General features: G+C 47.2%; 1 protein-coding gene and 1 long non-coding RNA gene across 3 annotated transcripts in view; one reads left to right on the top strand and one right to left on the bottom strand.

Annotated features, from left to right (window-relative positions):
• Positions 1–3,063: 3,063 nt before the first annotated feature.
• On the bottom strand, positions 3,064–7,789 carry LOC123580901. 2 transcript variants are annotated; one of them, XR_006703521.1, is made up of 2 exons: positions 7,174–7,789; positions 3,064–3,673 (listed from the first exon to the last, which is right to left on the bottom strand). It is a non-coding gene; the product is annotated as an uncharacterized LOC123580901 (long non-coding RNA). The 2 variants fall into 2 exon arrangements; XR_006703522.1 differs by having other exon boundaries at positions 3,064–3,670.
• An 18-nt stretch (positions 7,790–7,807) lies between these two features.
• GKN2 (gastrokine 2) overlaps positions 7,808–15,326 on the top strand; it is a 326,024-nt gene continuing 318,505 nt past the window's right edge. Inside the window, exon 1 of the mRNA XM_045446315.1 lies at positions 7,808–7,954. The gene's annotated coding sequence lies outside the window, so the exon portion shown is untranslated. The remainder of the gene's footprint in view (positions 7,955–15,326) is intronic.

The raw sequence follows: 15,326 nt of genomic DNA, 5'->3' as shown, positions 1-15,326 counted from the left end.
TCCTGGGACCCTAACGTCACTCTCTCCTCCGTAAGTTAGAAGATCATATATAATCAGTCACTCCTCACAATTCCAGTGCAGCTCTTTCTGCCCATGGGTCCTGTCCCCGTGCTGTAATAAAAACACCCTTTTTACACTAAAGATGTCTCAAGAATTTCTTGGCCATTGGCTCCTGAGCCCCACTTCAAACCACATCAATTGTACAACCTCGTGGCTCTCTGTCTCCCTGGAGGGGAAAACATTCACGACATGGGTTCAATAGCTTCTTATCTCTTTATATTCATGGACCCACCTACTTAAGTCTATTGTTTGGACCATGGTATAGGAAGGAGCACTAACTATGTGCCCTGCAGATATGACTCTGAGTGAAATGATAAGAGCAAAAATACCTTGCATACTGTGGTGCTGTGATTTATAATAAATACATATTTGGTTGTCCAGTTTCTTGCACAGAGTTCCTAAAATTCCAGGAATTTCCTAAGTGAGAAATGTCCTAAAGTTTATCTCTTTTGTTAAATGTCCTTTGTTATGTTATTGAGGTGACGTGGAAAGTCCCTGGGTCACCTAAGGATGGGGGCTTGTTGCCAGGGGAAACAGTCATGTGATTAGATGACTGGAACTTTCAGTTCCACCCCTTGATTTCCAGAGAGGAGAGAGGGGCTGGAGGCAGAATCAGTCAAAATGGCTAGTGAATTACTCATGCCTATGCGGTGAAGCCTCCATAAGACACAAAAGGATGTGGTTTGGAGATCTTCGAGGTTGGCGAACACACGGAGATACAGCAAGAGCGGTGTGTCCGGACAGGGCAGGGCAGCTGTGTGCCCCTCCCTACATACCTTGCCCTATGTACAGGTATCACATCATCTGGCTATTGATTCATATCCTTTAATATCCTTTCTAATAAACCAGTTATCTAGCGAGTATATGGGTTTCCTGAATTCTGTGAGCTGCTGTAGCAAATCAATTAAACCCAAGGAAGGGGTCGTGGGAACCTCTGATTTATAGCCAGTCTTGTTGGAAGTGTGGATGACAGCCTGGGCATGCAATTGGCACCGGGAGTGGGGTTAGTCCCTGTGGAATCTGATGCTATCTCTGTGTAGACAGCGTCAGAACTGAGTTAATTGCTTGGTGGTGATGTGGAAATGTTGGGAGTTTGGGGCCGACAGCCGAGAAAGAATTCTTGCTGAGAAGGCCATGCTTGCACGTTGGCTTGCCTTGCTGAGAAGGCTGTGTAAGAACCCACCGTTTTTAACCCATGGAAAACACTGGAAAAGTTTTACAAGGTGAAATTACCCAATTTTGTAATTTAAGTAGTCAGTAGAGGACATTGACAGGAAACAGTAAAGATAGAAATCCATCATGGTCTAGGCAATATTCCCACACATGTCTTTACCACCAACTTCCTAGGAAATGGTCCTGGTTGGGAATTGGTCAGCTCTGAGTGGAGGCCCCTGGGACCAGAAGCGGCTAGACCAGAGATGTGGAGGGGATCACATTAGACCAATGAGGAGGAAAACTTTTTTTTTTTTTTTAACATTTATTTTTTTTTGAGAGAGAGAGAGAGAGAGACAGAGCACGAGTGGGGGAGGGGCAGAGAGAGAGGGAGGCACAGAATCCGAAGCAGGCTCCAGGCTCTGAGCTGTCAGCACAGAGCCCGACGCGGGGCTCAAATTCACGAACCACAAGATCATGACCTGAGCTGAAGTCGGACGCTCAACCGACTGAGCCACCCAGGCAACCCTCATACGGGAGTCTTAAGATTGCCAGCCATCCTTGTGACTTTGGTGGCTGTCCTGTGACCGAGACTGACCACTTTTTGTATAAGGACAGAAACAAAGAGAGGCATCAAGTTTCTGGGTCTTATTACCATTCCGGCCAGGGTACTAATTTCCAGCCAAAAAGCAGGCTTTCTCCTCCCCACAGAGTAGCCATGGGTTAGAGGACTGCAGCCTGAGCAAACGACGTGAAAGCGTTCCGAAAAGACCATACTCCCTGAAAAGCCCCTGAAATGAAAGTAAGGAGAGAGGAGAGGAAATACTCACCAAATTTGCACCAAGGCTCAAAGTCCAGACAAGAAGACTCAAAGCCCCACATAAGACACCGAAATGACGAGGTTTGAAGTGTTGGGATTTGGAACCAATGGCCAAGCAAGAATTGAAACATCTTTGGTACAAAAAGCGTGGTTTTATTGAAGCACAGGGACAGGACCCATGGGCAGAAAGAGCTGCCCTGGGATTGTGATGAGTGACAGATTACATACTTGGGAACTGGGGGAAGTAAAGATAAGGGGAAGTTCCCGAAAAGATATACTAAAGAAGACTCAGAACCCTGCAGGCCTAGCAATTGTCAAGCTCAGGTTGTTTTTCCCTGTAGCAAAGCATTAACATCAAGACAGTTGGGAGTCCCTGGAAGAAGGTCATATTCTGCCCACCTCAAGTATCTGTCAATGGGCTGCAAGTTATAAGGAAATTTAATTTTATCTACATTTCCTATTGCCTTTGTTCCCCACCCCAGCAGTGGTGTGGGAATTGGTATCAATATTTACACTTTGAAGAAAGTAATGATGGAAAAGGCCTGATTGATGCAGAAATTTGTGTACCTTCTCTTCCTGCTCCTTGGTTGGGGCCAGAACTAAGCAGAGGCATCATTTTCTCGGTGTGAAGCTTGGACTGAAACACACCAGGGGAAGCCAATTTGCCCTTCTCTAAAAGTCATTTTTGGCTCCCACCTACCCTGGGTTGAGTTGGAAATGTGTGAATTGAAGCCTGAGTTGAGAATGAACTGGGGCCTTCAAGCTCTTAAACACTTACTACTCGAGAGAATGTGTAAGAAAGGACTTTTAATCCTGTACTATGTGTAACATGTGTAATTCATGTAGCATATGGAAGGTAAAACTTACCAGAAATGTGAATGGGAAGTAGGTAATCGAGAGAGGAGAAACTATGTATTCTCTATACATAGAGAATACATAGAACTCTATACACAGAACTCTAAAAATTAAGCAAAAACTATAGCAAGCCAAGAAAAAAAAAAAAACCCCGGAATTTGACCAAACTTAATAAATGACTTTAACTCGATTTATTGCAACATCACTGTGTCCGTGCAGGTCTGGTTTCCCTGGTATCTTGAGGAGAACATTTTGGGTAAAAGCCATACCCGATGCTCAGCCATAAATCTCATGCTTGAAAATGATAAAGTTCTTGATTCCAGTTAATTTTATTTCTTTCTCTTATATTATTCATGCTCCTGTCCTTTTGGAAATTGGAATGTAGAATGCAATGTGGCAAATGTGAAGAAGTGGGAAAAGCTGCTGGAAAATGATCTGATGTCAATTTATTGTTCTCTTCGGAGTAGAGCCATCCTTTCCCCAGTGCTTGAGCCTGGATCTTCTGCCTCAGGCGGCGGATGAGAAGGCGGCTGTCACTACTGCATTCCTAATGGTCTCTCTTGTTAGGTGGATCAGGGATCCCCACTCGGGGATCCCCACATGGGTCCGATGTGTTTGGACGTGGAGAATGGGTGGGCTGGGTCCCCCAGAAGCCTATTCAGGTGAGGCCCTGTGGATCAGACAGGATGACTTTGAGCTTAGCTGCCGGAGAAGAGCCAGGTGCCCCCACGTGGGCCAGCCCTTGGATGTGTGGCTGGGTTCTTTGGAAGGCAGGGGCATCTTCTGCTAAAAACGTCGACAAGACGATAAGACAGTGAGCACAGCAGCCTGGTTTGGGGTGCGTTAATTGAGAAGAACACAATGGAAAATAAGAGATTCTCCCCAGATTCACCACACATCACCAAGTGGCCTGATTTTCGGGCAGAGTATAGAGGTGTTGGGGGAGCTCTGTGGGTGGACACCATCACAGAGAGAGGTTGCGCCGTGTAGTCTAGCAGTGGCATTGTTCAAGGGCCTCATGGAAGTACACCTCTTACTTAGGAACAGTACCTTGGAGGCCAAAGCCCTCTGTGAGCAGGTGGGAGAAAAACCCAGAGCAAATGTGGGTTACTGCTGGCCATATGTTAAGGTTATTTCATTGGCCCAGCAGGCCTGTGGGGCCCAAGGAAACTTGGGTTGCATAAAAAAGGAAAAGCATACTGTAGTTGGCAAACAAAATGTGTCTTTGTGTGTGAGAGTGTGTGTGTGTGAGAAATGAGCTTTCATTTAGAAGCTTTGGCAGTGGTTTCAGCCAGTTCCCCAGCACTTTTAAAATGATATTTTCTGAGCCTGGAAACCAAGCAGGCAGATCATGGAATTTTGGCTGGAGATGTTTTTAAAAAATGTAGGCTAGCAGTGAAAAAGGAGGCGGGATTTTGGTGGGGAGGCCTTTATGGGCTGCAGAGCAAACCAAGCAGGGTTACCATGGTGGTGCTTCTACTGTTTATATAAACAAAGGTTTTTCCTGACAAACATACTTCATGTTTAATAATCCTCAATCCACAGGGGCCTCTGCTCTTTGTGTGTAGCTAGTTCATGCCATTTGGACTTGGGTAGAATTTCATTATTGTGTGTGTGTGTGTGTGTGTGTGGTTTTTTTTTTTTCCAGGCACCCAATACACTTCAAAATTAAGTGTGGAGTTCCGATATCTGAAGTGCAAGGGTGGGAGGAGTTTAGTGATTGCAAGAGAGACTAACCTGCCAGATGAAAGCGTAAAACCAGACCTTTTGTGATCTAAAGTCTATTGGATCAGCCTACACCGACAATTCAGAAGCACAGACTTGTACTCCAATTACCTAATTTTTCTGTCGCTCTTAAGAGCACTGGGGGTCCTCCCAATCAATCACACTTCATATTGCCATTGCCTGAGATGTCGCCCTCTTGTTGGCCCATATCCAATCATTTGTGATGTCTCTGCAAGCTCTTATATCGCAAGAGGACTCGTTTGGTTATGAGTAAAGAAAAATCCTACTCTCTTGCACTGAAGCACAAAAGTGGATTTACTGGAGCATGTCACTGGAAAGGCAGGATGGATCTAGTGGGCTTCAGGAACTGCTGGATCCAGCTTGCATGCTCCTGTCTGGAGAGGGTCCCAGATTCTGGCACATCTGATATTGTTTGCTCCCCACAGTCTCCAGGAAGACAGTCCTGGAAACTTAAGGCCTGAGAAAGGAAACTTATAGAGTGTTTTCAGGCATCCTTTTTCCAAGGAACATGGAGTTCCTCCACAAGCTTGGGTAAAGCTGTTTGTATTTTTCTCCCTCCTGAATATCTGGACACATCTCTAGACCTGTGTAGAGGCTCAGCAGCCTGTGGGGGCTCTTCAGTTGTTGCCTCATCACTGCCTTCTGGGGTCTCCAAGACCAGCAGGGAGCACTGAGGGGCCATGTCCAACTATGGGCACCAGACTTCCCTACTGATGCCCTTCCACCATTTCCCTGATGAATAAACTGGTTCTATTCCGAGGGTGGCAAAGTGCACGATGTATATATGCATGGCACCAGGATTCCAGTGATCAAGACGAAACCTGACTGTGTCCCCTGGGTATCCTCAGGAGCAGCTAATCTGGGGTCCATCCATTAGCTTTATTTCTTCAACTTCAGGGTCCCTTACAAGTATAGGACCTCAGTGTCCACCACCACCCCAAATGACACAGGCATTTCTGAAAGTTCTCAGGAGTTTTACTCATGTGTCTGGGGACAAATCCATCCATGTCTTCTGCCAGGTCTGGGTTGGATGTCTGCCACACCTATTGTGCCCTCTCCTCAGGGCCACGCCTGGCTTCATGAGCACCTCCCTGGTCACCCCACCGTTCCAGATCCTCGATGTACTACAGGGCTCAGCGTCTGGGGTGGGTGGGCCTGAAACAACACCATGATGTCCACTCTGTCATCTTTTGCTCTACCGTCTCCTTTTCTTTTTTTTTTTTTTTTTTAATTTTTTTTTCAACGTTTATTTATTTTTGGGACAGAGAAAGACAGAGCATGAACGGGGGAGGGGCAGAGAGAGAGGGAGACACAGAATCAGAAACAGGCTCCAGGCTCTGAGCCATCAGCCCAGAGCCTGACGCGGGGCTCGAACTCACGGACCGCGAGATCGTGACCTGGCTGAAGTCGGACGCTTAACCGACTGCGCCACCCAGGCGCCCCTACCGTCTCCTTTTCAAGTTCCTTCTCCAGGTATCTCCATTTCCCTCTCCCCATATGAGCACCACAGGCCCTACTATTCCAGGCTTCTGTCCTCACTACCTGCCATTTTAACAGGTGACCAGCCAGGCACAGAAAGACCTCCAGAATCACAAAGTCGGTTCGTGACCGCTGGTGCTGGTAATCCAGATGTCCTCATTCTCTGCTTTTCCCCTTTATAACCAATTAGCACTTTCTCAGTAAAAAATAGTATTCGAGAGCACTGTTGGTTTAAAATATTAAAATTTTAAAAAAGGTACCTTGCCAATATAGCAAGGGTTTTAGTTTTGGTATTCTAATTTGAGACCCATGGGAGGCAGTGGAATAATACTGACTGGCTAATTGCATGAGGGTCCTAAGGGAAGTCACTTAAGGTGAGAGGGAAAGGACAACTTTTGAGTAAGGCTGAGTTCAGGGGGCACAGAGCACCAGAGCTTTATCCCTGAGGGCCTCCGCCAGCGGCCATGTTGAAGGTCAGAGCTGAGTATTGGGAATAGAGGGAGACCAATGGACAGAGAAAGGGTCAGCTTATGTCACAAGGTGGCCCAGACTCCCTGGGGTATGTTGAACTAATTGTTGGAACCTGTCGCGGTCTACAGTATCCACAATTCTGCAGGTGGGGTTGAACCAGAAAAAAGCTATTTTGTGTTGTTACGGTGACCCTCGTGTACCCCCGCGCCCCAGGAAGGTGTGACTGGCTGGAAGCACTGGCTTGCTCAGGAGGACAAAATAAACCGGGGGGAAACCCGAGTGGTGCCGAGGAAGAAGACAGTCGCCATGACGGCCAGAGGCCACCAGGGGGCACTGCCTCCCCAAGCCTGTCTCAGCGCAAGCGGGCAAAGTAGCGCGGAGTCGGGACGAAGGAGACAAACGCAGTCACCAGGCAAGGCCCTTTCTCCGTCTTCTTGTCCTTTTCTTCCCTGCGGGGCGCACCGCGCCGGCCGTAAGGGGGCGCGGAACCTCAGGGCCGCCTTGGGGAGCCGCGCGCGCCGCGGGCCTGGCCGGGGCGCCCTCCGAGCCCTCGCGCCCCCTGCCTCCCCCAGCTTCCTGCGCTCACGCACCGCGGCCTCCCTCCGATCCTCCCGGGAAACTGGGGAGCGACCGCCAGGCGTCAGGCACTTCTTAGGCCCCGCGGGCGCCGGCCGTCCCGGATTTCGGTTCTGGAGGGGAGGGGCAGAGGTCGTCCCGCGACTCCTCCCGCGCTGCCGCCGCCTCCACCTGTGTCTGGAGCCCCGGACGCACCCGGTCGACCGGATGGTGCTTCAGTCAGCCCAGACCTGCCTCTGGGAGGAAGGCTGACCGGGCCTCCCGCCGGGCCACATCTGTCTCCGGCACCCCCGGGTGTGGCCGGGATAACGGGGACTGTGACCCGAGGGACAGAAGCTGCAGGGGCGCGCAGTGACCACAAGGGGGCGTGTGGAGACTCCAAAAGGGCAATGGTCGCTGGTACCAGAGTGGTTCTTTGAGGCCCCAGTCGGCCACAGTGACCGGGCAAGCACGGTATCGCTTTGGACCAGCTCCTTTCCCGCTGCTCGCTCGGAAAATCCCCAAGAGTGCTCTGAACACAAGAGATGAATATTCCCCTGTAAAATGAGGCCATCCTGCCTCCCACCCAGGGTCAGGGCAGGGGTAAACGAGCTGGTGTCAGGGCACCGGCCCCTAGACTGAAAACTTTCTCTCTGCCCTTTTAGATTTCTGTGGTTTCTTGCTGCCCCCTTGACTGGATGCAGCAAATGGCTGTTGCCTGGGACAGCTGGGCCTGGAGTCCTGGCTTCCTGCCGAAAAGGGAGCAGCGGAGAATTGGGCTCTGGCTTCTGGCTGGGCTGGTGGATGACCACTCAGGTGCGTGCCTTAAATTAGGTGCTGCGTTTACACACAAAAGGCCCCCTACGGTTGTGCCAAGCCCCAGGCCCTCTCTCTTTCCTACTTGTTGGTGGCTAAAGCCCGTGTCGTACCCACCATTTTAGATCCTCAGGAAGCTGACATCCCCCAGCCATAAGTATGAGCGTTTGCCATTTGATTGCAAATTGCAGTTTTCTGGTGGTTTATAGCTCAGGTTTTGAAAGCAAGAAAGTGAATCTGCCTGTAAATAGCTTGCTCAAAATTGTTCTCTCCTGCCTGTTTTCTCTTTGGCTCCTACTCCTTTGGCACAAGGAACACAGCAAGGCTGGGCTGATTTTTCAGTCCACAGCTACAGGGGGGACAAGAAAAGAATGTTGGTGTCCCCAAGGTCAGTGTGTTGTCTGTCTCAGGTCCTGGGCTGTGTTGTGACCAGAGCACCTTTGTCTTGTCAACTGAAAGAAAAAGAAAAAAAAAGGCAAAACTGAAAAAGAACAAAGGCCTTTATTTTGGGTCTCAGAATTGCAGTTTGGGGAGCAGAGAGTCTGGAGTAACCAGAAAAGTGCTCATGGGGGGAAAGCAAGGATTTTTTTTTTTTTTAAGAGAAGGAAGGAAGGAGTAATTACATGATTCAGATAAAGAAGAGAAGAAAAAACCCCTTCTAATTTGGTGCTGACTGGTTAAGCCACTTCTGATTACTGTTATTGATTATTTTATTATTGGTGCTATCAAATGAAACTATCCCTGGTATTAATTAACATTACCTACCTCACATGACCCAAATGCCAGTTGCTCTGTTGAAATTTTTTTTTAATGTTTATTTATCTTGAGAGAGAGAGAGAGAGCACGTGAGCAGGGGAGGGGCAGAGAGAGAGAGGGAGACAGAGAATCTGAAGGAAGCTCCAGGCCCTGAGTTGTCAGCACAGAGCCCGATGCAGGGCTCAAACTCATGAGTAGTGAGATCATGACCTGAGCCGAAATCGAGAGTCGGATGCTTAACTCACACCCAGGCGTCTGACTGTGTTGAAATGTTATGAGCAACTGCTTGTAAAGCTATTGCCGCTTCTGGGCCAGTTCAAGAGTTCATTAGTTGGAAAAGAAAACAGAGCTTCAAAATGGAGTCTCCTATGCCCAGAAATTTTATACAATTCCATAGTCTCTGGCTGTACCTAAAACGAGGGCCCAAAGTGAATCTGCCTTGGTTTAGAAATTGGATCTGGTTATTCAAAACAATTCTGAATTACTAGATGTGGAGGTAGCCTTGGGACCTTAGGTCTTACTTAACGCCTGCTTCTTCCTCAGTGAGCAACGGTCCTGGTGGAGAGAAGGGCAGATGTGCAGCCTCTGAGGCGGCCAGCTCCTACGCTCATCTTTATGGTTGGCTTGGAGGAGTTGGCTTGGCCAAGGTCCGGCTGAGAGGTGATCTGAAAGGGCCTGGGCTAGAAGATGTGGGCAGGGAGTGCCGGCCACACCCAACAGTAGATACAAATGGGTCGGCCATGCCTTGGTCTTGACCAAAATGCCCGACCGGCTTGCCACTGTTTGACCGGTATGTGTGACTCATAGCAGTTTCCCCTCTAGTGTAAAACCACGTTTCAGTCAACTTCACAGCCCACTGTCCATGCAGGGCCCTCGCCTCCATCCCCGCAGCATGGCTGGCCTCTCCTGAGCTTCACTCAGCATGCTGTCGTGTAAGAGTGGTCCTGGTGGTCCTGGCTCTGCCTCCACACCTTGTCAGTATGAGGCTGCCCTGGCCTGGGAAATGGGACACTGCTCTCTTTCCTGCTATTCCCTGCAGGTGGGAAGCTTTTCTGTTCATGCCCAGCAATGCGGCTGAGATCAGGCTGACATATTGAATAGGGCTCTACTGGAGGCCCGGACAAGTGGAGGGCAGTGAGATGCAGAGCATCCTGTGTATCCCTCCACGAGAAATGGTGGCTCTTTAGGGCCACCAGACTGTCCTTGGGAGCATGGGCCTCCGTGCAGAGTTGTGACAGTCGTCCTCTTTCTTCCAAAGAGAGGGCCCTCTCTGCCTTTGCTGCACCCAGGCCTTCAAGCAGGAGAGAGAGTGGAGACTTGAATTCACCTTTGGGACAGACCTTACTCTGTCCCCAGGCCCAATGAGGAAAGGAAATGCCGTTTTACTGCAGCTTGGGACTCAGATCCTCTCATTTCCTGTGCGCGGATCTGCTTTCCCAGGACAGAGAGGTTGCTCATCCAGTTCTGGAGAGGGCCAGCAGCCCCCGGCACAGTGGCCCTGCAGGATGGGCACCGCAGGGCCATAGCTCACTGAGCCTCGTGGCCGTATCTGTGTATGGAGGACGTCAAGAGCACAGCCCCTCAGCATCAGGTGAAGCTCACGTTTGCCCAGAACATCCACATTCAGGTTCCTGGTGGCTGCCCACTTCCCCTTGGGATCACATATGGGCCTTGGCCGCACACAAGGTGGTTTTTTCAGAAGAAGGCAAATCGGCCTCGGGGGTGGATTTCAGTACCGACTCCTCCTTTGGACACAAACTGCCTGGAGCCTTGGGGTGTAGCTTATCTGGAGCTTAAAGCTTCGAGGCTCAGATCCTGGCTGGAGCACCCCATGTGGTGCTGTGCTCGTGTCTGTCCCCGCTTCCCCACACCAGCTATTTGAAAGCTCTCCATTCCCTTCAACCTCCTACTGTATCACCTGCTCTCTGGTCTTGGCCGCTGCCCTAATTTTGGGAGAAAATAGAACCACCCCCCTCAGCTTCCATCCACATAACTACACAGGTAGGAGTAGTGGCTCCCAGCCTCTGCCCCCTTTCTCCTGTCATCCTGGAGGAGGTCTGCTGCCCCAACAAACCTGGCTCCCCCATATTCAGACTGATGGCTGTGGAAGGCAGCCTTTAAAAAGTCTCTGCTTCTGTCTTGCCCTCTCTTGGTCCTTCACTTGCTTGCTATCCTAGAAGCTGGCTGCCATGTTGTGAGCTGCCCAATGGAGAGGCTCACAAAGCAAGAACAGATTTCCTCAGTCCAACAGCCTGAGAGGAACTGAGTCCTGCCATGAGCCATGTGAGTCAGCCTGGAAGTGAACCCTCCCTCAGTCAAGCCTTCGGATGAGACTACAGTCCCAGCAGATACCTTGATTGAAATACTCTGAGCCAGAGGGCCCAGTGAAGCCCATCCAGATTCCCAGCTCACAGGAATTATCAAATAATAAGTGTCTATTACTATAAACCGCTAAATTTTGGAGTAATTTATATATAACTATAGATAATGCACAGGCTTGTCAGATTTTCAGCCCTGAACATTTTGAAAAAAATTTGGGATGCACATAAGATTGCCACTTTTTATTTTTCAAAATATGTCTTCAAAAATAACAACAAAGTTTTAATTTTCTTTTTTTTTTTCCTTTGTCTCTTTATTTATTTATTTATTTTTATTATATGAAATTTATTGTGAAATTGGTTTCCATACAACACCCAGTGCTCATCCCAAAAGGTGCCCTCCTCAATACCCATCACCCACCCTCTCCTCCCTCCCACCCCCCATCAACCCTCAGTTTGTTCTCAGTTTTTAACAGTCCCTTATGCTTTGGCTCTCTCCCACTCTAACCTCTTTTTTTTTTTTTTTTTCTTTTTTCCTCCCCCTCCCCCATGGGTTCCTGTTAAGTTTCTCAGGATCCACATAAGAGTGAAACCATATGGTATCTGTCTTTCTCTGTATGGCTTGTTTCACTTAGCATCACACTCTCCAGTTCCATCCATGTTGCTACAAAAGGCCATATTTCACTTTTTCTCATTGCCACATAGTATTCCATTGTGTATATAAACCACAATTTCTTTATCCATTCATCAATTGATGGACATTTAGGCTCTTTCCATAATTTGGCTATTGTTGAGAGTGCTGCTATGAACATTGGGGTACAAGTGCCCCTATGCATCAGTACTCCTGTATCCCTTGGATAAATTCCTAGCAGTGCTATTGCTGGGTCATAGGGTAGGTCTATTTTTAATTTTTTGAGGAACCTCCACACTGCTTTCCAGAGCGGCTGCACCAATTTGCATTCCCACCAACAGTGCAAGAGGGTTCCCGTTTCTCCACATCCTCTCCAGCATCTATAGTCTCCTGATTTGTTCATTTTGGCCACTCTGACTGGCGTGAGGTGATACCTGAGTGTGGTTTTGATTTGTATTTCCCTGATAAGGAGCGATGCTGAACATCTTTTCATGTGCCTGTTGGCCATCCGGATATCTTCTTTAGAGAAGTGTCTATTCATGTTTTCTGCCCATTTCTTCACTGGGTTATTTGTTTTTCGGGTGTGGAGTTTGGTGAGCTCTTTATAGATTTTGGATACTAGCCCTTTGTCCGATATGTCATTTGCAAATATCTTTTCCCATTCCGTTGGTTGCCTTTTAGTTTTGTTGGTTGTTTCCTTTGCTGTGCAGAAGCTTTTTATCTTCATAAGGTCCCAGTAATTCACTTTTGCTTTTAATTCCCTTGCCTTTGGGGATGTGTCGAGTAAGAGATTGCTATGGCTGAGGTCAGAGAGGTCTTTTCCTGCTTTCTCCTCTAAGGTTTTGATGGTTTCCTGTCTCACATTCAGGTCCTTTATCCATTTTGAGTTTATTTTTGTGAATGGTGTGAGAAAGTGGTCTAGTTTCAACCTTCTGCATGTTGCTGTCCAGTTCTCCCAGCACCATTTGTTAAAGAGGCTGTCTTTTTTCCATTGGATGTTCTTTCCTGCTTTGTCAAAGATGAGTTGGCCATACGTTTGTGGGTCTAGTTCTGGGGTTTCTATTCTATTCCATTGGTCTATGTGTCTGTTTTTGTGCCAATACCATGCTGTCTTGATGATGACAGCTTTGTAGTAGAGGCTAAAGTCTGGGATTGTGATGCCTCCTGCTTTGGTCTTCTTCTTCAAAATTCCTTTGGCTATTCGGGGCCTTTTGTGGTTCCATATGAATTTTAGGATTGCTTGTTCTAGTTTTGAGAAGAATGCTGGTGCAATTTTGATTGGGATTGCATTGAATGTGTAGATAGCTTTGGGTAGTATTGACATTTTGACAATATTTATTTTTCCAATCCATGAGCAGGGAATTTCTTTCCATTTCTTTAAATCTTCTTCAATTACCTTCATAAGCTTTCTATAGTTTTCAGCATACAGATCCTTTACATCTTTGGTTAGATTTATTCCTAGGTATTTTATGCTTCTTGCAATTGTGAATGGGATCAGTTTCTTTATTTGTCTTTCTGTTGCTTCATTGTTAGTGTATAAGAATGCAACTGATTTCTGTACATTGATTTTGTATCCTGCAACTTTGCTGAATTCATGTATCAATTCTAGCAGACTTTTGGTGGAGTCTATCGGATTTTCCACGTATAATATCATGTCATCTGCAAAAAGTGAAAGCTTGATTTCATCTTTGCCAATTTTGATGCCTTTGATTTCCTTTTGTTGTCTGATTGCTGATGCTAGAACTTCCAGCACTATGTTAAACAACAGCGGTGAGAGTGGGCATCCCTGTCGTGTTCCTGATCTCAGGGAAAAAGCTCTCAGTTTTTCCCCGTTGAGGATGATGTTAGCTGTGGGCTTTTCATAAATGGCTTTTATGATCTTTAAGTATGTTCCTTCTATCCCGAAAGTTTTACTTTTCTTAATATTTTTTATTAAAAAAGGAGCACTTTTTCATTTTAATTATTTTTTTTATCACAGTGTTATTTACATACAATTCACCCACTTAAAAAACTAACCGACTAAGCCACCAGGCACCCTAGTTTTTTTAAAATAAATATAATACAGTACTGTAAATGAAGTTTCTCATGATTTTCTTAACATTTTTCTCCAGCTTTATTATAAGAATACAGTATATAATACATACACAAAATATGTGTTACTTGATTGTTTATATTATCAGTAAGGCTTCTGGACATCAGTAGGCTATTAGTAGTTAAGTTTTAAGGGAGTAAACATTATATGTAGATTTTTTGTGTGTGCGGGGGGTCGGCACCCCACTCCCCAGTGTTGTTCAAGGGTCAGCTATATATGTACAATATAATAGTAATACATCTTTTTAAAAAATATTTATTTTGAGAGAGAGAGTGTGTTCACAAGCAGGGGAGGGGCAGAGAGGGAGGGAGAAAGAGAATCTCAAGTGGGGCTTGATCCCACGAACCACAAGATCATGACCAGAGCCAAAATCAAGAGTCAGATGCTCAACCAACTGAGTCACCCAGGCGCCCCAGAATAAATCTTGAAAAGGAATGAAATTCTGATCATGCTACAACATGAATGAACCTTAAGACGTTATGTTAAGTGAAATTAAGACACGAAGGACAAATATTACATGAGTCCACTTATATGAAGATCCTAGAAGAGGCAAATTCGTACAGACAGAAGGTAGAATAGGACTGAGTAGTTATTAAGGGCAAGGGAGGGGGAGGGGTGGTGAGTTATTATTTCATGGGCACGGAGCTTCAGTTTTGCAAGCTGAAAAGAGTTCTGCAGATGGATGTGGTGATGATTGCAAAACAGTGTGGATATGCTTAATGCTATTGAATTGTCCTCTTAAAAATGGTTAAAATGGTAAATTTCATGTTGTGTATATATTACCACAATAAAAAAAGTCCTTTTCTCCAGTTTTGAGCTCCCATGACTTCAAGACCCGTTTCTTCAGGTGCTGGGTGTTTTTTAATTTGGAGATCTCACCTCCAAAATCTGCTCAGAACTGAACTCCTGAGGTCCCATGCTGGGCTCTAAGTTTTAGCCCTGTGGGAACACACTCATAAGTTGAGTCACTAACCTGCAAAGCCAGGACAGAAGGGACTGGAGCTCCCTGCCTCCTCTATGACCCTTGGCTCCTTCAGGCCAGCCCAGATGACTTCCCCTCCAACAGACAGACATTCAAACAAGCACACAAACAGCATCTTCCTCTTTACTTTCTGGTGAGTTCCTCCTTGGAGCCCTTGGTGTCTTTCCCCAATTTGATCTTCAGAGACAACCATCCTGTCCATGTCGCCAGGTTTGGGACAAGCCAGCTGGGCTCTCCTTTGGCACTCGGCACTCCCTTTTTCCAGAATGCTGCCTGTCACAGAATGTCAGAGAGGGGGAAAGCCTTGTCAAGCCTCCAAGAGTTCTGGCACACCCTGTCCTCAGGACCAGGGGCTTACCTGGGATGTGATGGATCAGCTGGCACCTGTCTTGGTCAGCTCTCATGCCCACACCTGCCGTTAGACATATTGAATATACCCCACCTGAGTCTGCGGGTACCTGTTCTCTGGAAACAGGTGGTTCTCTGCCTCCTATGAGAAGGAAGATTTTCTCCAAAGGGATGTGCAGCGTCTGCCTAGATGTGAAAGAGTCAGCATACGTCAGCATAATGTAAAGCTCCCAGCTTCCCCCATC

Source organism: Leopardus geoffroyi, chromosome A3 (genome assembly GCF_018350155.1).
Source record: "Leopardus geoffroyi isolate Oge1 chromosome A3, O.geoffroyi_Oge1_pat1.0, whole genome shotgun sequence".
NCBI lineage: Eukaryota > Metazoa > Chordata > Mammalia > Carnivora > Felidae > Leopardus > Leopardus geoffroyi.
The sequence above is the reverse complement of the archived record's forward strand: the minus strand, read 5'-3'. Positions and strand labels throughout refer to the sequence as shown.